Source organism: Mirounga leonina, unplaced genomic scaffold, assembly GCF_011800145.1.
Source record: "Mirounga leonina isolate KUSES-001 unplaced genomic scaffold, KU_Mleo_1.0 Mir_366, whole genome shotgun sequence".
Lineage (NCBI taxonomy): Eukaryota > Metazoa > Chordata > Mammalia > Carnivora > Phocidae > Mirounga > Mirounga leonina.
Window position 1 is genome coordinate 14,380,381 of NW_023270709.1, and position 21,990 is coordinate 14,402,370.

A 21,990-nucleotide genomic window follows, 5' to 3' on the forward strand; every position below is an offset into this window, starting at 1 on the left:
TTTTATATCAACCCCAATATACATTCAAGATTGAACAGCATTTTTGAAATAATAAATATTAAAATAAAAATTGTGTGCAAGGTATTCTGTTAATGTACTTTACATGATTTTTTATCATTTAATTTTTTTTTTTTTTTTTTTTTAGCACCATGGGGTCAGCACACCTCTTTAGTTAAGGAAACTGAGGCATAAAATGGATAAATATTTGCACAGGGTCCCAAAAAATCTGAGCCCATCTCAATGCATATTTATCTCCCTTGCTCTTTACCAATATTCTCTTCCAGGTTCCAGGCCATCATTGGATAAGCTGAACATATGTGTTTTAAAATTAAAATAAATTCTGTTATTTTCTTGGCATATACACTTGCAATGATTCACTAACTAGAATCTTCATCTACTGAGAGGAAAGAGTCCTTTATTCTTATAAACTATAATTGTAAGCATTCAATATTTTTAGGGGGAAAATGTATCTGTTTATGCTAGGTATTTAATAATCACCGAGAGATTTGCTCTGTCACCCTCTCCAGAATTACTATGGTTTTCTAAATTTCTTAACAAGTAATTATAAATAGATGTTTTGGTATGAAAAAATGAGAATGATATTCAGTGTTTCCTGTATTTCATAAATACCATATAACTTCCCTCCATGACAATTTCCATTTTCTGATATGAAAGCGTGCTAGGCCACACTCTGGGCTTAAGTCTTTACTGGAAACATCCACACATTCTTTTCCTTCTCAATTATTCAGATCTTCTTCTACAGTGTCAGAAATTTACACAAGAGATTAATAATCTAATACATGAACATGTCTTTGTTTTCATTTTCAGCAAGTTTTTTTGTTTTCTTTTTGTAAATGCTGTTTAATGCTGAGTGAGCTTGAGAGACTACATCACATACAGGTGCAAACAACATGTGACTTCATTAGGCTGCACATAAGTATAAAGCAATGATGGCAGTGGGTGAGATTCAGAGGCCTACAAAGATATGTCAAGGTAAGTGCTGATACTCTGAATGTAGACTACTTTGTAATTCTCATTGTACATGTGTTTAGCTTGGCTTGCGAGCTTTCTCCAATCTGTTATTGCAGAAAAGAACTGAGGTAATCCAAAAGAAAGTATTTGGGGACTTCCAGTAGATAACTTGAGCCAACAGAAATGCACCCAAATGCCAAAGCACTCCCTTGCTAAAGTCAGTATGTGAACATGTGAATATTATTTTGAATGCCATTGTGCTAACACAAGTGTGTTAAGGTAAGAGTTTATATTTGTCAATGTGAAGATTTGGTTCTTCCCATGTCGTAAAACATGGAAGCTAACATCTTGATGACTCACCTTAAAATCCTTTCCTTCTCTTTTGATAACGATAATGTATTTTGCCTAACAGCTGAGAGAAGCTACTTTTTTATCTGCCAAAAGACTGAGATTATGATCGAGATTAAAAGCCAAGATATAGAAATGATGGAACACATCACATCTCTTCTTCCAAAACTTGATTCCCCAGATAATAATCCCTAGGTTATTATCCCCAGAATAAGAATCCAGTTACCCTGTAGTTTATTCACAGCTCCTAAGATTTGGGAATTAGCCCATACATGGATGCCCAAAACTCAAGCATGTCCTGTATTAACAAGAGGAAACAAAATTATCATACACAAGGGAAAAACAATTTATTTTTATTTTTTGAGAGAGAGAGCGAGCTTGAGGGAAGGGGAAGGCAGAGAGGAAGAGAGAGAATCTTAAGCAGACTCTGCACTCAGTGAGAACCCAATACAGGACTCCATCTCACAAGCCTGAGATCATGACCTGAGCTGACATGAGGAGTCTGTTGCCTAACGAACTAAGCCACCCAGGCACCCCCAGGGAAAAACAATTTAAAATGCAGATTAAAGCAGATATTTAGAAATCTGTTTTAGGAACTTGACACGCAGAGAAGTCAAAGAGAAAAACAATTCACACATAGTATCAGTACTATTTTTTCCCCATTTGTTCTTTGAAACTTCCCTTACATTTAAATTTTAAAAAAAGGCCAAAAAAAAAAATATGTAAAGAATCACACTCTAAAATTGCTTCCTCATGCCATACCTCAGGGAAGTTAAAGTAAAGTGAAGTAAAAAGAAAGCATAATCAGTGTACCCATCTTTAGACTAGCAGATCATTGGCAACTCTGAGATCTATTGTTCTCCTTCCAACTAAGTAGCAAAAGTTCTGATCACGCATGAATTAATATGAAACAAGGTATTTTCATGGAGATGTCAAACGAAGTTTTCCCTTTAATTCAGGGCTGAAGGAAATGCCTGTTTCTTCAGAGAGGAAAAATGGCGCACTGGACTGAATCCTGAGCCAGGGGCTGTAGAACATGGATTCTCCCCTCAATTCCGTCATTTACGTTCTTTGTGATTCACTCTTCTAGCTTCCTCGTCTTCCTTCTTAAAGAGGAATGCCTGTCATGCCCCGCTCAGAAGAGCTTTGTGAGGAAGATTCAAAGACCTATATTAGAATCATCTAATAAAACAAGCCAAGTTATCCAAGAAGATGTCATTACTAACATCAGAAACTCTTTGTGATTACTAAGGAGCGTGACATGTGTGAGTGCTTCCTGTGGGGATGTGGTGTCCGCTCAGATGGTGGCCCTCCGGAGTGACTCAGAAAAGGGTGTACATCTTAGCCCAGGAGACCTGATTTTTTATTTTTTTAAATTTTTTTTAAAGATTTTATTTATTTATTTGACAGAGAGAGACATAGCGAGAGCAGGAACACAAGCAGGGGGAGTGGGAGAGGGAGAAGCAGGCTTCCCGCAGAGCAGGGAGCCCGATGTGGGACTCGATCCCAGGACCCTGGGATCATGACCTGAGCCGAAGGCAGACGCTTAACGACTGAGCCACCCAGGCACCCCGAGACCTGATTTTTTAAAGGGAAGACGCAAGAAGTATGCCAGAGACCAAACTGCAATACAATATTGTCTCTGGGGGAGGTGGTCCCCGGATATTTAAAAAGGGAAAATTTATGTATTCAAAAGAAAATGGGCTTTCAACTAGAACAGCTAAGAGAAACGATTTTCTTAAAATTCCTGGCAAGTTTTAAGCCAAAGGAAAACAAAAGAAATGTTAGGAGCCTACCAAGTCTAGTTTTAATCATTTTGAGAAGCAGAAAATCTTGAGAAGTAAAGGATTCATAAAGAATGGTAAAGCAAAGCTGTTGTTTGTACTGATCTTAATGCCCTCCGCAGGATCAATCAGGTACATTAAGCACTCAGAAAGCTAATTGAGAAAAAGAGAGAATGAGAGAAAGGGAGAGAAGGAAAGGCGTATTTAAAGGGTATGGTTCTTCCGCAGAGCAAACTCTGGCTTCAGCACCCTCTTGTGTTTATTAAATATTCTTTGGAAACGTCCGGGTTGCAAGCTGCATTTTGGAGTTCTTGGAGATGTGCTCCACGGTGATCTTTCTGATAAAAGCCCTTAGTTTTAGATGAAAATGATAATTGAGATAGCTAAGTTTTAATCACTTAATTTAATCTTGTCCTGCTTGGACTCGAATTCAGATTTCCTGATTCCTAATCTTTTTGCTGCCTTTCATCATTTTTCGCATTTACAAGATATGATCATTTAATTATTGGACAGGGATTTCAACTCATTTTGGACCCTGTCTAGCCACCACCACTCAAAATTATACTACAGCACGCATTTCCTATATACAGATATGGATCAAAAATAACTATATCTCAATAATTTTGTTATATCCCTTGAGATTAGTGATACAAAACAAAGGGTAGAGTGCTTATATTTTTCCATATGAATGAAAAAAATTTGAAATATAAATCACTAATGACAATAAATGACAGATAATTTCAGATTATTAACTCAAATTACTTTAAGAAACTGTAGTGGCAGAGATACTAGACTAAAGAATGTTATTAATACGAACACACTGAGAGATAAAATACATAGATACATAGATACCTAGTCTTTGGGGATAGGGTGAGTCAGAATGTAAATGAGAATGAATAGAATTCTGTCAGGTCATTTGTTCTTGAAGACAATGACAGATGACATGGCATTGCCTTTCTTTTTTGGCTTCAAGAGACTAGAGGCAAAGTATTTTCGGCAAAGATCCTAATTTTGGATCTTTCGAAGCCTTTGTATTGAGAATTCGATATATTTGTCTACTTAGTGGGCTGATCTGTGATCTAGAATGTTTAGATATCAATCCCGGTTAATAACACCTAGCACAAACATAAAAAAATTCCTTATCTTCTTAAAATCATACATCATCACACTAAATACAGACACAAACTTCTCTGCATTCCACTCTTCCAGAACAGCCCACAAAGTATATTTTGATCTGTATTCATTGCCATCTGTTCATGTGGCATTCACAAATAATGCCATTCTGGCAGACTATATTTACATTTTAATTTCATTATGATTAGAATAATGAGACTGTTGATGGTTTCTTCCATTTTTCCCTTTTAATAGCCTCTTAAATATGAACTGCAGCCCTTTTGTGCATCAATCTGTTTTCGCAGAGGGAGTTTGGTGAGCATGCATTTTTCTGTTCCTGTGTAAGAGTTAGGGTAGGGAAAAAAAATACAGACTCATAAGTTTAAATTCCACTAAAAAAAAAAAATCAAATTTTTATAAGTGATTATTTAATTGTCCCAGAACAGTAAAAAGTTCAGCTGGAAAGTGATACGTATTATTATTTTATTGCAACATTCAAAATCTTCCCAGGAGAAAGCATTACTTATTTAAAAATGAAAAGCAGTTGAGGTCTTCAAAATATTTTTATAAAATTTCTGACTAAAGTGTAAGGTGTGCATAAATAATATAATAAACACACACACACACATGAAATCCATACATTTAAAGTAAAATTTCTGGGATAAACATTTTGGTGTTAAAAGAGAAGGAAGTTTTGGTTACGGACATGACCAAGTAACAGGTATTGGATATAATTACCTGAGTAGTGAGGGACAAAAGATAGGAAGTAACTGTTTTCACACATCAGACAATATACCATATAGGTCTGCCCTTCTTAAAAGAAGGAAAGCACAGGGGTGTCGATACATTCTACATTCACTTCGGCTTTCCGCCTACCGCGCTTTCCAAACTGTAGGACAAGGGAGTTAACCCTGATTGAGAGCAGTGATCTTGCTGGGGGCAGAAAACAGATGTCAAGAGATCAGGGCTGCTGAGGCAGCTGTAATTTTTGGAGAAGGGGATCCAGAGAGGAAAAAAAAACTGCACAGAGAAGCATCTCTAGAAACCGGCACGTAGGTTCCTTTTACTTTCACCAAATACGAACCTGCGCATGCTCAGAGAGGAACCCCACGGTCACCTGCAGAGAAGAGCTCCCAAGGGACCAGAGTTGCCCTGGGATGCTGGAGGCTCCACGGTGCAGGGAGGCACCAGCGTTCTGAGCAGAGTGGAGTCATTTCACTGGATATTCTTCCAGGCATTCTGTTGACATCTCAGAAAAGCCACACCTTAAAATTAGGGCTAATGAGGTTGTTAGGGCTGATGTCAGAGAAGTTAGTACCTGTGCTCTTTTCTAGGATTTTTATGGTTTCAAGTTTCACATAGAGGTCTTTAATCCATTTTGAATTTTTCTGTGTGTTTGGTGTAAGAAAGTGGTCCCATTTCATTCTTTTGGATGTTGCTGTCCAGTTTTCCCAACACCATTTGTTGAAGAGACTTTTTCCCATTGGATATTCTTTCCTGCTTTGTCGAAGATTAATTGACCATATTATTGTGTTTATGTCTGTGTTTTGTATTCTGTTCTGTTGATGTATGTGTCTATTTTTATGCCAATACCATACTGTTTGGATTACTGCAGCTTTGTAATTTAACTTGAAGTCCAGACTTGTGGTGTCTCCAGCTTTGCTTTTCTTTTTCAAGATTGCTTTGGCTACTCTGGATCTTTTGTGGTTCCATACACCTTTTAGGATCGTTTGTTCTAGCTCCGTGAAAGATGCTATTGGTATTTTGATAAGGATTGCTTTGAATGTGCAGATTGCTTTGGGTGGTATAGACATTTTAACAATATTTGTTCTTCCAATCCATGAGCATGGAATGATTTTTCCATTTCTTTGTGTTGTCTTTCAATTTTTTTCATCAGTGTTTTAGAGTTTTCAGAGTATAGGTCTTTCACCTTTTGAGGTAGGTTTATTCCTGGGTATCTTATTATTTTTGATGCAATTTTAAACGGGATTGTTTTCTTAATTTCTCTTTCTGTTGCTTCATTATTGGTGTAAAGAAATGAAGCAAATTTCCCTGAGGCAAGGGAAACAAAAGCAAAAATAAACTATTGGGACTTCATCAAAATAAAAAGCTGTGCAGTGAAGGAAACAATCAACAAAACTGAAAGGTAGCCTACGGAATGGGAGAAGATATTTGCAAATGACATATCTGATAAAGGGTTAATATCCAAAATATATAAGGAACTTGTAAAACTCAACACCCAAAACCCAAATAATCCAATTAAGAAATGGGCAGAAGACATGAACAGACATTTTTCCAAAGAAGATATACAGATGGCCAACAGACACATGAATAAATGCTCATCATCACTGATCATCAAGGAAATACAAATCAAAGCTACAATGAGATATCACCTCACACTTGTCGGAGTGGCTGAAATTGACAACTGAAGAAACAACAGGTGTTGGTAAGGATGTGGAGAAAAAGAAAACCTTGTGCACTGTAGGTGGGAATGCAAACTGGTGCACTGGAAAACAGTATGGAGGGTCCTCAAAAAGTTAAAAATAGGACTGCCCTATGATCTAGCAATTGCACTACTGGATATTTACCCAAAGGATACAAAAACACTAATTCAAAGGGATACATGCACTCTGTTTAGAGCAGAGTTATCTACAATAGCAACTATGGAAACAGCCCAAGTGTCCATCAACTGATGAATGGATAAAGAAGATATGGTATAGAGGCGCCTGGGTGGCTCAGTGGGTTAAGCATCTGCCTTCAGCTCAGGTCATGATCCTGGAGTCCTGGGATGGAGTCCTGCATCAGGCTCCCTGCTCAGCAGGGAGTCTGCTTCTCCCTCGGCCTTTCACCCTGCTCTTACTCTCTCTTTCTCTCTCTCTTTCTGTGTGTGTGTGTGTGTGTGTATATAAAATAAATAAGTAAAATCTTTAAAAAAAGAAGATATGGTATTATATATATAATGAAATATTACTCAGCTATAAAAAAGAATGAAATTTGCAATGACATGTATGGAATTAGTATAATGCTAAGCAAAAAAGTCAGAGAAAAACAAATACCACGTGATTTCACTCACATGTGGAATTTAAGAAACAAAACAAACAAGCAAAGGGGATAAAATGAGAGAGAGAGAGAAACCAAGAACAGACTCTTAACTATAGAGAACAATCCGACGATTACCAGAGGGCAGGTGGGTGGGGGGATGGGGGAAAAGGTGAAGGGCATTAAGGAGGGCACTTGTGATGAGCACCAGGTGATGTATGGAAGTGTTGGTTCACTATATTGTACACCTGAAACTAATATTACACTGTATGTTAACAAACTAGAATTTAAATAAAAACTTTAAAAAAAAGCAGAGTCCTTTTTAGTTGTGTTTTTGTGGCACCTAATTCCTTCTAGTCACACTTAACCACAGATAGTGGTTTTTCATTTCTTTATCTGTCTTGTTGGATTGTTTAGTGTTTTTCTACAACCCTCCTCAAACTTTAAACTCCTTGAGGTACCATTTTTATTTTATTCTTTGGTCGATCAACACCTATGATAGTCAGTGTTGACACATTCCAACTTGGTTGGAATGGAAACATCTCTTGAATACATTCATTCACTCATGAAAAACCAAAGTTGTGTAACAACAGAGTAAATGTCTTACGGATCGATAGACAAATGTGGCCCCTATTTTTAGTATTTAAAACTCATGATGCCCAATATGTTTTACTTTTTTATACACAGAACTACGTACAGCTGGTATGCTCATTTGTCTTGACAATCTCAGTGTTTTGATAACCAAATCAGAAAAAAAAAAAGCACAGGAAAATGTAATTTTAGAAATGACTAGATGGATTAATAATTCCAGTAGTAGTTTTTAAAAATTCCCAGGAAGTATAATTGTCAAGTGTGATTCTCAGCCACCTTTTCCTGTAAGAGGAAACTAAGAGGCAAGCTGATGTGTGCAAGATGCGGAGCAGCCACACTTGTTTAAGAGGGCTGTCAGTACACCGGCATCAATTTGTTGAAATATCTTCCATTGTCGACTAATTCCAAAAAAACCCAATAAAACATGCACACAAATTGACACTCCACATCATTTGATTATTTTTGCCAAAGTCCAACACAGTGAACATAGCTACAGGGCTATGTTTTTTAAAAGATTTTATTTATTTATTTAGAAGAGAGAGAAGGGGAGTACAGTGCATGGGAGAGCAGGAATGGGGGTGGGGGGTGCAGTAGGGGGAAGGGGCTGAGGGAGAGGGAGAAGCAGACTCCCTGCTGAGCAAGGAGCCCAACATGGGGACTCCAGGGATCATGACCTGAGCTGAAGGCATACGCTTAACTGACTGAGCCACACAGGTGCCCCTAAGATTTTATTTTTAAGTAATCTCTACAGCCAATGTGGGACTTGGACTCACAACTCTGAGATCCAGAGTCACAAGCTCCACAGCTGAGCCAGCCAGGCGTCCCCATTGTTGTCATTTTAGGATATTATTCTCTAGTGTCTTTCTTTGATTTGCATGTGATTTTCATAGATTTTTCAATGTATATGAAATTTCACTCTATGCATTTTGCTTAACGTGCCATTCTTATATTTTTATTGCTGCAAAATTTCATAATCATAATTTCACTACGTATTTAATATGTTGCCCAATGAATGTAGTGTGATTTACTTTGGACTTTGGGGTTGTTTTCACTTTTTGCTTGTATAAATAATCCTGGAGTAAACATTCCATGTGAATATCATGGTCACTATCCCTGGTAATTTCTATAAAACAAATTCCCTGTAGAATGAGTACAGGATCAAATGGAATGAATATTTTTAATATCACTGACTCACATTGTCAACGGGTTTTCTCTTCAAAGGATGTGACAATATCAACAATAGTGCGTGGGAAACAGTTTACAAGCTTTTATTCTCAATAGGTGTTGTCATTTAAAGATAAATCACTAATTTAATAGGCAAAATAGCTCTCAATTGTCCTTTTATTTTGCATTTATTTGCTTATTCATGAGATCAAACATTTTTCAATTTGTTTGTTTATCTGATATCTTTTAAGACTAGATTAATCCACTACTTTTTTTTTTTTTAATCTTCAAGGCAAGCTAAGGCACTAAAGATGAAAAGCAAAGCAGAGCAGAGAGGAGGCAGAAATGGTTAGTGACCCCCTACTAAGGTGATGATTATTTCAAATGACATTCTCAGGTACATTAATATGCAAATTATGAGACAGAAAGGAAGCAAAAGCCATGAGATTTGAGCTCATAATATAGTAAAAATACTACTTCAGACTGGCTCAGTTTTAGATCTTAAGGAACTTTTATCTTTTGTTAAAGCTTTTACAAATCAAATGCTTTGATGTAAAGGAATTGATTTAATATTAAAAGGAAGTATGAACAGCATGAATAGTTGCCGCGTGGTGGGTCTACAGCTATGCTGGGCAATATGGCAGCAGGTGCCTATCGAACGCGTGAAGCGGGGCTAGTCTGAATTGAGATATACTGTAAGTACAAGATAGATGCCTCATTTTGAGGACTTCGCACACACAAAAAGGAATGCAAAATATCTCATTGATAATTTTTAAATTATTTACATGTTGAAATGCTAATGTTTGGGATATATTAGGTTCAATAAAACGTATCATTGGAATAACTTTGCCTGTTTCACTTTTTCTTATTTAAATGTGACCTCTGGAATTCATATCACATATAGGCTAACATTGGCTGGCACAGGTCTAAAGTATCATTATGATCTCAGATTTTAATAAGGCCAATACAGAATTTCAGTGCTGTAACCAGAGATCTAAAAGGTATATGACTCGAGAGAGAGATAGGATGAACCACATAATTAAATTAAGTGAAGAGAATGGCAGCACATAAACCAATATGACCAGCCAGGAGGGCTCTGATGAGCTCAGATATTTATTCATAAATTCAGATTTTAAAGGTCTTACTACAAAGACAAACATAAAGGAGCAAAACCAGCTAGTGCATGACTCTTCTATGGAATGAGTCAGATAAAGACAAAGCGCTTTGAAAACTATGTCCAGAACACAAAGAAGAACAAAGGAGGACAGATACTGTGTAGGAATTCAGGCAAAATATCACCATATGAGAGAGGGAAGATAGAATTATGCAGCTCCTATTTTCCTTCTGTCCTTGCTACAAAGAGAATGATCTTCAAAATGGAAAAGGGAGACAAAATCTCAAGAGGAAAATGGACTCAAGATAGAAGGGAAGACATTCAAGAATATCCAGGTGTTATAAATACACGTTCACATCCAACTGCGGATAACTTTTTATTTCTGGGAGATGAAATCATTGGTAGTCTTTGGCACTTGTTCCAAAACTGAACTCATTTAGTTACTAGATTATCAGTTCCCTGAGAGCATGGACACGATCTTTCATTCACTGCTGTACCCTTAGAGCCTAGAACACTGCCTGGCATATAGTAAGTGCTCAGTAAATATATGCAGAAGAAGTGAAGAGAGAACATAGAATGGCCAGATAATTGAAATGGGAAAATATCCAGATCTTCAAAATAGGGGAAGTAAGGATTCTGAATTGTATAGATACCCAAGCATCATGCAAACAAGCTGTCAATAGTTTAAAAAATTTTTACAATCGATTAAGAAAAAAATTCACAATATGCCCATATTCTTCTAGAACTTACATCTAATTTCATCTACACAGTAATACATTTTTTAAATATTACTTTTTTATTTTTAAGATTTTTTAAATTTTAAAGTAATCTCTACATCCAACGTGTGGCTCAAACTTACAACTCCAAGATCAAGAGTCATATGCTCTACCCACTGAGCCAGCCAGGCACTCCTATACAATAACATAATTAATTAGTGTTACACATGTTTTACAGATAAGGAAACTGAAGCCCAAAGAAGTTAAGCAATTTGCCTAGGGTTCATAGAGCTGATAAGCAGAAAAGTTGCCACACAGAATGCATCTATCTGGCTCCATTATTTTCTTATTATTTTCACTCTACTGGTTGTCCTTGGAATGGGAAATCATGATTACTTCAAGCCAAAATATGAACAATAAGAACACTTGTGTTAAATTCTCCTAGTTTCCTTTTTAATCAAATTGCTAAATTGATGCCATAGATACCTGGTTTACACATTAAAAACAAAAACCAAAGAACAACAATAACAACAACAACAACAAAAACCCAGTGAAACCCTTATCCCAAATCTGAATATATAAAGAAGTTCCTAGTACAATTTCTTAGCTATTCGGGGTGAAACAGAGGTTTAGAAACTTATCCAAATAGCCAACCATTCACCTTTGCAGAAGGTTCTCATCCACTGCCATAAACAAAGGGTAATGAGATTTCAGCTGGTCACTTGATAAGGTTGCTTGTAATAGTCTTGCAACTAAGGCAGTTACAACAATTGGTGGTGTGTGGAACCACTGGTCCCAAGGAGAGTGAATTAATGGGTCGATGTGGAACGAAAGGAAGTCATGTTGCATAGAGCTCTGTTCTTGACCTATGTTAAAAAAATTGGGTCCATGACTTGGAGAAAGTAATAACATTCCCATTTTTAGTTGATCACACAATTTGATACCCATGCCTACACTCAGACAATTATCTTTTCACTCCCATTTACACAGACCCTCTAACTCTGCTTCTTCTTCCTCTGGTAGAACAAGAAGGTGATGTGAGTGTCATGCCTATGAAAGGTGCGTTATATTTAGATATTTAATCCATGCACCTGTACGCACACCTTAAAATGATTTTTTGGCTCTTCAGCCCTCAAGAAAGAATCAAGAGAATCTTCGTCTGCTCATTCCGATCATTACTCCAAAAGGGACTTTTGGGTGTGGACCATTCTCTGTGGTAAGCATTCCAGTTCTCCTCTGTGGCCACTGGTCCTTTTCTCTCTTTCCCACCACTTCGGAATATCTCTGCTATTCGGCTATTCTTCCTGCTAATGGGAACTGGCGTTAGAGTGACTTTGGGGTTAGTTGCTGTCCCACTGACACAACTCCCTGCTCCAAATTACTCCCCCATCACCACTTGCCACCCCATCATGGCTCTGAAGCTCTCTTTCCATTTCTGACGCACGGCCCTAGTGGAGATACAGGAGGTGCCCTTACTCCATCCATGGTAGAACCCTTTTCCCAGGCTCCCGGGAAAGTACCCTCGCTCTTAGTTAATCTCAAGCTGCCCTGCATGTCACAGTCCATTTATTGCATTTAATTAAGATTTATTCAGCTTTATGCTATGCTAGGAACTGACAAGATAATCAATTCTTTCATTTAAATAAGATTTATTGAATGTTTATTCTATGCCAGGAACTGAGCTAAGAATGAGGGATAAAAAAATGCATGAAGACATATTCCTTGCCCTTACAAAACTGTAAAGTTTAGAAAGACAGAGGAAGTAAGTAAATCAACCTCAATTCAGGGTAATGGATGCTTAGGTGCTAGTAGTAGTATATAGGTAATGCTGGGCTCACTCTGAGAGAGGGTATCTAAATCATCCTGATGCGAGAGAGTTACACCAGGGTAATTTTTAAGTACAAGTTAGCTGTGTAAATGAAAGGGACATGGTGTTCCAGGGAGAAGCAACAGCATGAATAAGGGCAAGAAGGCCTCACCTGGTGGGGCTTTGGGAACTGCATTGTGTCTGGTGTGGTGGAAGTATAGATGAGGAGGGATGCGGAATATGCAAACCAGGTGAGAAAGGTAGGTTGGCTTTGGATCTTAAAAGGTCTTAGGCTCAAGATGTCCATCGACAGATGAATGGATAAAGAAGATGTGGTATATATATACAATGGAATATTATGCAGCCATCAAAAGGAATGAGATCTTGCCATTTGCAACGACGTGGATGGAACTGGAGGGTATTATGTTGAGTGAAATAAGTCAAACAGAGAAAGACATGTATCATATGATCTCACTGATATGAGGAATTCTTAATCGCAGGAAACAAACTGAGTGTTGCTGGAGTGGGGGGTGGGGTGGGAGGGATGGGGTGACTGGGTGATGGACACTGGGGAGGGTGTGTGCTCTGGTAAGCGCTGTGAATTGTGCAAGACTGTTGAATCTCAGATCTGTACCTCTGAAACAAATAATGCAATATATGTTAAGAAAAAAAAAAAGAAGAAGAAGAAGGTAGCAGGAGGGGAAGAATGAAGCGGGGGAAATCGGAGGGGTAGACGAACCATGAGAGACGATGGACTCTGAAAAACAAACTGAGGGTTCTAGAGGGGAGGGGGGTGGGAGGATGGGTTAGCCTGGTGGTGGGTATTGAGGAGGGCACATTCTGCATGGAGCACTGGGTGTTATGCACAAACAATGAATCATGGAACACTTCATCTAAAACTAATGATGTAATGTATGGGGATTAACATAAGAATAAAAAAATAAATATTAAAAAAAAAAAGGTCTTAGGCTCTACTTCTTAACACTGTGGGGAGCCAAGGGACTGTTTTAAGCTGGAGTGCAACAGGATCTGATTTGCATTTTGGAAGGACTGCTTCTGGTGGACACAGAGGATTAAGACGAGTAAGGGAAAAGCCAAGAGGAAGGAAGGACCATTAAGGGGTTAGGTAGTGATAGAAACAGAAACTGGTAAGGGTCTTCGCTGGGCTTCTGAAGAAAATATGGGTTTGAGAGTGATTTAGGAGGTAAAATGGAAAGAACTTGAAGAGTGGGGAGGTATAGGGAACCTGCGTTTCTGGCTAGAGCTGGAGTTGGTTGGGCAAGGGTGTCCTATACAGGGAATACCCAAGAAAGGTAGGCGTAGGGGAATGACAATCGCTTCACTGTTGGAAACACTGAGTTTGAGATGTTTATGAAATGTACGGGAAGGATGTGTATTAGGCAGTTGCCCTAAAGGATCTGAGGCTCCAGAAGAGTGGGTTGTCTAGAGATCATGATACACAAGGATGTGTGTACATAGTGGCTGAAACACTGGGTTCTGACCAAATCTCCCAAGAAGCTGGTATAAAGTGCTAAGGACAGAGGACCAAGAATGGAACACTGGAGAAGGTTCATGGTTGGTCTTTGCTGTCTTGCTTTGTTTTGTTCAAATGGAGACTTTTGAAGAATTTTTTTTAATGGAGTAATTTTTTTCAGAGAGGGCACAAAGTATTCATCCATTTGTTTGTTGGTTCAATATTTACTGGAGGTAAAGCTGGGAACCAAAGATCCCTGCCTTCATCAGCTTCCATGATGGTGGTGACAAAAGAGAGCCAGCAGGAAATAAGTAAATGACAGAGCATGTTAGGGGGTGACAAGTGCTACAGAGAAAAAAAAGTCTACCTGAGGAGGGCAAGGAGAGCTGGTGCAGAGTGACTAAGGAAGAATTCCCTGAGAAAGTAACAACAACTTGGAGGAGATGGAGAGAGCCATACAGATTTCTGGGGAAAGAATGTTCTAGGCAGGGGAATAGCAAGTGCCAATCATCTGAACCTCAGAGAGCAGCAGGGAGGCCAGTGTGACAGCAGCAGAATAGTGAGGGCAAGGGTAGCAGATTAGACCAGAGAAGTACAATGTGGACAAAGCGTACAGAGGCCTTTGAAAGAAGCATGGCTTTTTCTCTGAGTAGAAGGGGAATCTACTGGGGAGTTGCAAGCAGAGCATGGACAGGTTCTGACTTGGCTTTTAAAAGATCATTTTGATGGCTGAATTGAAGACAGACTGTTGGAGGCTATATTAGTCAAGGTTCTCCAGAAAAACAGAATCAGTAGGGTGTTCATATACATATAATAGATTTATCGTAAGGAATTGGCTCATACGATTGTGGGGGCCCGCAAGTCCAAAATCTAGAGTTGGCCAGAAGACTGGAGATGTAGGAAAGAGTTGAAGTTTGAGTATGAAAGCAGTTGGCTGGCAGAATTCCTTCATCTCTGGAGAAGGTCAGTCTTTTTTGGTAAGGCCTTGAACTGATTAGATGAGGCCCACCCTACATTACAGAGGGCCATCTTCTTTACTCCAAGTCTACTGATTTAAATGTGAATCTCAACCAAAAAATACTTTCACAGAAAATCTAGAATACTGTTTGACCAAATATGTGGGTACTGTGATCCAGCCAATTTGATGTATAAAATTAACCATCACAGAGTCCAATGGCAGCAGTAAGGAGACCAGTTAAGAGGCTGTTGTATTAACACAGGGGAGAGATGATGATGGTTGGCACCAGGATGTTACAATAGAGGTTGGGAGGAGTGGTCAAACCTGTATATCTTTGCATGTGGCAGTCACTCCACTGGAGTACAAAGACAACCGGAATTATTCCCTGAGGTCAGAGTCCTCATAGTTTGTAACAGTTATCAAAACTGTAATCACTTATTGTTCATGGCTCTTCAGATTACTTTATCATCTCTTTGGTTCAAATAATAAAGCTTACTACTAATACAGGATCATACTCAACATCTACAACAGAAAGGCACAGGAAGGAACCTACCAAGAAAAAGGGGTGCAGTCTTACCATCCTAGTGCATACTTGCTCATAATCCACAATAATCATGATGAGTACTATGAACTCACTAAACAAAACTCAGTCAACTTCGAAGGGTAGGTTAGCATCCTGATCAGGAGATAACACAGTGTACCTTATCAGGTCATGATTAAAATGATTTTCTCAGCATTGGCCTCCATCTTTTTAAGTGGGACACCAAGAAGCTAGAGATAATCTAAAGAAGAGCAACTTAGATGGGGAGGGAGCTCTTGAAACCAGGTTTCACAAATAAATTGGAACCATTAACTTAGTGAAGAGAAGATTTATTTATTCATTTTTCCAACATTTTTTTTAAGGCAGCACTTTTGCTTTTTTTTTTTAAGATTTTATTTATTTATTTTTGTTAGAAAGAGAGAGGGAGGAAGGGAGGGGGAAGGGCAGAGGGAGAAGAAGGCTCCCTGCTGAGCAAGGAGTCCGATGTGGGGCTCCATCACAGGACCCTGGGATCAGGACCTGAGCCAAAGGCAGATGCTTAACTGACTGAGCCACCCAGGCGCCCTCTTCAACAAATGTTCTTTTTGCCCCTACTATCTGCCAGATGCCCATTACATGCCTCGCCCAGACTGAGAGACACAAACACAGAAGTTAATACCTAACCACTGATTACATTATTGTTCATCAGACTTTGGGGGCCTTGACTCATACAGGCTTTCTCATGGTCTTATATGAATCTGGGCATTTCCAAACGTGTGGTTTTGTTTTGTTTTGTTTTTTCCTTCTAGAAGTTCATTTCTACTCATTTAAATAAAATGATTGACTATTTTTTGAATGTGTAGAAAGCATGGTCTGTAGTACTGGAGACTCCCAAGATGAATAATTTGGATTCCAATGCACATAATTTCAATTTTCACCAATGACTTGGGGAGAATTCCTTAAGAGACTTCTCTAATCATGCATGCTTTCTTCTTCTCTTTTGATCCCAGTCCTGTTCTAAACTTTTTATAGGTTGGTTTTATGGCTGTGTGTGGGGGAAGGGTTCTCACAAAAATGACACTAAAAGAACCTTTTGCTGACTTGGATGATGAAAGGAAATGGGAAAGAAACCAAATGAGTTCCACCAAAGGTAGTATCCTCCACACTTAAGAAACCATTTTTCTGTAATTTTTATGATTTGGACAGACACTTTGATCTAAATCTCTATCTTCTAGTATTGCCTAGGAGTAAAAAAAATTTTTTTTTAAACAATTTTAGGTATTACAGGGTCAACTTTTATTTTCTACTATCTTCTACTGTAACTAAGCCCACGTTCGTTCTGTTCGTCTACAATAGGTCAATAAGTCAAAAGGAAAGATGTTGGTTGGGGCAAGGAAAGTGATTTTACTGGGGAAGCCAGCAAACCAAAGAGGTGGCGGACCATTGCTTCAGAGAACCATCTTCCCTCGGCATGGAATTCGAGCTTCTTTCATGTTAGCCAAAGGGGGAAGCAGGAGGGGGGCTGGAGTCCAAAGGTGACTGACATCTGGAGACATCTGAAGAAGGTGGTCTAAATTCTTTGTTCTTGGTCAAGTTGGTCTTTGGGTACAGGATTCTAGTCGTGTCATTCTTCATCTTAAACATTGCATAGTCATTTCTGTATGAACTTTTTTCTCTCTCATGGTGACGTAGGTTTCAGGTAAAAAGCAGTTTTTGCAAATCTTAGCTGTAACATGCCTACGTGCAGGGCTAAGCAGAAGTTGCTAAGCTGTAGGTCACAGCAGCAAGGGAAATGGAAACACTGTGAAGTCAGACATGCTAAGTTTCGCCCTGTCATATTAACATAGAAAATCTTCTCTTGCGTATTTTATTACTTCGAGAGATTTGTTCTATTTAATAACTTGCAGCGCATGTCTTATTTTCTTGCTATGTTTCCAACAATTCAAGATCATTGATTGTTTTAGGTATTATTGCCAGTTTTTAATTATCCCCTGTCATTTACTTAGGAAATTTCTGGATCATTTTTCTTTTGCCCACCTCTTCTTTCTTGCCAAAACTTCCATGTCAGGAGAGTATATTGCAGATCAGTGTTGGTCGAAGAAACAGGAGCTGGTACCTACCCAGAACACACAAATTCATTGTGATGTCAAGTTTAAAAACCTAGCCCATGGAAGGTAAATGTATTCTACTCCACAACCTGCATCGAATACAATGGATGCCAAATCTCTCTCTGCCCTCCCTCCAGCCATCCTCTACACTGTGAACCCTGAGTTAAAGTCAGAAAAGTCGGAGTTACTAGAAAATTACCTAGAAATCAGAACTCACTCCTCTTTCAGTTTTCTGGAAAATGAAGTAATCATCTGGGTACCTTCCCAAATCTATACCGTGAATGTGAGTATGTGCATTTACGAATCGCACCACCTGTGAAATGTACATGTGTGAACCATGACCCCAAAGAGTTGGCTTTCTAGATTCCAAAAAAGGGCATACATTTTCAGATGTCAAATGCACACTGATGTCAGGCGTCATTAATGGCAACATATTTCTGCATTTTGCAGTCCGTCTTCCAAACGATCTCATCCAAGAAGTTTCTCCCTCTCGCTCTTGATTTGGGTGGGGAGGGGGCAGGAGGGTCTGACACATGGAGCTTTGTTACTGAGAGCAGCACTTTGGAGCTGGAAATAACCTTATATAGCAGCATTGCTTCATACTCCCTGTGCTAGAAAGATCTGTATGGAATGTGGTGACTCTTCATGCTGATAAGGGCATTCCACCCGGGGAATGCTGGGGGAGGGCTGAGGAAGGATCCCTGCAGCATGATTACCCATTAAACACTGGTTCTTGTTTCAGACCAGTGGAGAGTGGCAGCCAGCAGAGTTTTCATTAGTCATAGACACCACGACCTGGGCTTGGCCCGTTTTTCTTTTAAATGTTTGGAATTGCAAGCCCAAATGCACTTTCCATGGGGTGAGTCTGCCCAATGTGCTAGTTTATTATTATAGGGGTGACAGAGGCTCAGAGCTACTCCCAAGCTATTGTTTTCCTTTGCTGAGAACAGCAGGAAGAGACCAAAAAAAAAAAAAAAAAAAGTCCTTCAGGAAATAATGGATCTAGACTTTTGCCAGCCCATGAGAAAATGAGTTGACACAAGGCTGAGCCACCTGCCCAGTGCCACCTGCCACTGAGGACCTGAGAGTGCTTCCGGAGGTGACTGCATGTCGAAGAAGTTTTTCTGCTGATCTTGGTGCGACCCTGGCTTAGAAAAGTGGTATTCGGGGGTTCAGAGAAAATCCTTTCTCTGCAAAAAAGGGTAAATGAAGGAGACAGGGTGCTCTTCCAAGCAGAGGACCAGATGGGCGAAAAGTAGAGTGGTTTTGTCACGCTGCACCTTTGACACGGGGTGCGTCCCAGGGGTCCCGACCGTGGGCTGCTCGTGGGCCCAGCCTGGCTTTTCGGCTTCGTCACCAGCACCAAGCAAGTTGCCTCCCTTCCCCTTCTCTTTCTCCTTTGCTGTCCTTTCCTCTTCCTTCCCCCTCCTGTTCTTCCCTTTCTCACTCTTTCTCCTCTGGCTCTTCTTCCTCAACCCCCAGCTGCCTCCGAGTGCTTCCTCTATGCCAGGTGCCGTGCCCCAGTACAAGCTGGAAAGCCTGATGCATGGTGCATTTCAGTGACGTGCATTCTCCTAAAGATGAAGAAAAAAAGTTCCCCAGCCAAAATCATCTTGTTCTCCACCCAATCCTGTGCCAATTCCAATGAATTTTGGTTTCTGCATTAAAAAAAAAATTGCAATTATTATTTATGAAGCATGATCAAGCCTGGTGATAATCACCCAATCCATTGATTTAGCTATCTAGTCACAAAGCACTGGGATTCCAGCAGTGAATAAACAAAGACTCCATCTTCAGAAGCCCTGGGAGTCGGGGAGAGAAGCAATAGGCAAACAAACAATAAATATTATGTCAGGCAGGGATGAGTGACATGAAGAGAAAGGAAATAGTAGCAGGTGCAGAGAGAGTGGCCAGGTGGACAGATGGGTGTCTTCTGAGCAAAGGGCTGGAGCAAGTCCTGAGGAAGCTGTAATGGGAACAGCATTACAGCCAGAAGGAACAGCAAAAGGCAAAGGGCTGGGTAAGAGAGTGCCCGAGTGTCCGGGAAGAGTGGGTTGGCGGGAGCAGGAGAGATGGGGGGAAGTGACCAAAGATGAGGTCCCAAGCTGGCAGGGGTGAGACCTCTGACAGCTTTGGAGGCGGGATCAGGACCCTGGCCTTCCCTCTGAGTCAGATGGGAAGCCAGTCAAATATTTTGAGCAAAGGTAGGTGGGGCATGACCTGCTGCACGCAATAGGGGGCCTATCAGGCCAGTTTTAATAAGCAGAAGGGGCTCGGCTGGTTTAGTCCTTAGGTCTTGGGCCAAGCTACCAATTGTGAAGTGTGCCCCTGCTTCTTGCTCGTTGTGTCACTGAGGGTACATTACTTAACTTCTGTGTGCCTTCTGTGTGGTAACTGTACCTACCCTTTAAGTTTGTCATAAGGATTATGTAAATTAGTATTTGTAAACTACGTATTTGTTACACATATAAAATAAATGTATTTTTAAAGGATCTTTTTTTTTTAAATTGCAAGATAGTGAGTTATGACTTACCTTTCAGCAATTAATACCAATAAGTTCCCTAAAGCCACATCTCCCAGATGACCAGGTCAGGATTTGTATCCAGGTCTGCATGACCCCGAACTCATTTTACCACATGACACGGTACTTGCCTCTTTCCCTCGCCCCTCCCCCCACCCCCCAGCTGCTGGAGCCGTCATCAACGTGATAGTAACACCGTGTGTTGTGGGTTGAATTTTCTCGTCCAAATTCATCCATATTCCTGTATTTAAGTCCTAACCCCCAAGTAACTCAGAATGTGACCTTATTTGGACACAGGGTCTTTGCCGAGATCTTCAAGTTAAAATAAGGTCACTAAGGTAAGTCCTAATCCAAGATGACTGATGTCCTTATAAAAAATGCAAATTTGGATACAGACACTGTTAGAGGAAAGCATGGCCCTGCCAATACCTCAATTTCAGAATTCTCACCTCTAGATTTGTGAGAGAATAAATGTTTGAGGGTTAAGCCACTCAGCTGTGTCACTTGGTTATTGCTGCCTTAGGAAACCAGTATGCTGTGTTTAGGTCATCTTTACTATTTTATACATTCAAATTAGTCTTTGCCAAGTTGCTAACAAAGGCACAGTGCTAGATCCTAGCCTGGAAAAGAGGCCCGAGTTTCATGAAACTTCTTGTTGTCCAAACCCTTAGCCCAAGAGGTGAATGAGAAGCTGTAGCAAATCATTTACAGTTAAAAGTGATTGCAAGTAGGAGTGATCCCCCTGGTCTCTGTGGTGCACTAATTTCCTCCTGTAATTAACCTGTCCACACCACCTGTTAATAAACCTAGGGGCTTGCCAACGTTGATCAAGTAAAATGTGAGGAAATTGGATCCCATGGAAAAATGTCGCATCAAAGTATCAGCGGTATTTTAAAAAATCTGTTCTGATCCTGCTGATATTTTTAAGGAAGACAGATCATCTCTGATGTGTAGAGATTGCTGGCGCTTGGATAATCTGGTAGGGTACCTCACTTGGATTGCCCGTCGTGTGGCTTCATTTCAGCCTATCATCTTAATTCCTGCAAATGATTGATGTAGCACATTGAAAGGTAATGCATCTGCTGAAGATGGATTTAACCACACTCCACTCTTTATTAAGGAGATCTTGCCAGGGACCGTGTCTTGTTTGTGTTTTAAACGTCTGTGCGGTACAATGGCACACACATGCTCCATAAATATAATTTTCATCATTACACTTAATAGTTTCCCTCAACCTTGATCTCTTCCCATAGATTATTTAAATTTCCTAATAATACACCCGAAGACCTATGATTTCCACTTATTTCCTGTAGCCTGCACACTTTTCTAGAAATACTTGGTGAACTGCCCTATAGCCACTGTGAAACAGCCTTAGAAGCTGACGGCGGCTACCAACTGAAAGTCTGATCCATTGTTCAGGCATTTCATAACCCCTTCGCGGTCAAGACTCTAGATTTAAGGAGCCAGGTGTGGGAGACTACAGATCCTGATTTGAATTCCGCGATGTCGCCCACTAGCTGTGATTCAGTCTCTCTGGGCTTCACCTTCCTCAACTGTAAAATAAGGACGGTGGTAACATCTCTGTTGGGATTATTCCGAAAATTAATGAAATAGTATACATAAAGTGTCTGACCCCGTGCAAACACCCTTCAAATGGTTGTTACTATTATCGTTATTATCCACTACAGTATGTTACAAAGTGACAAGCATTTTTAGAAATACCTTCTGAGGGACACCTGGGTGGTGCAGTCAGTTAAGCAT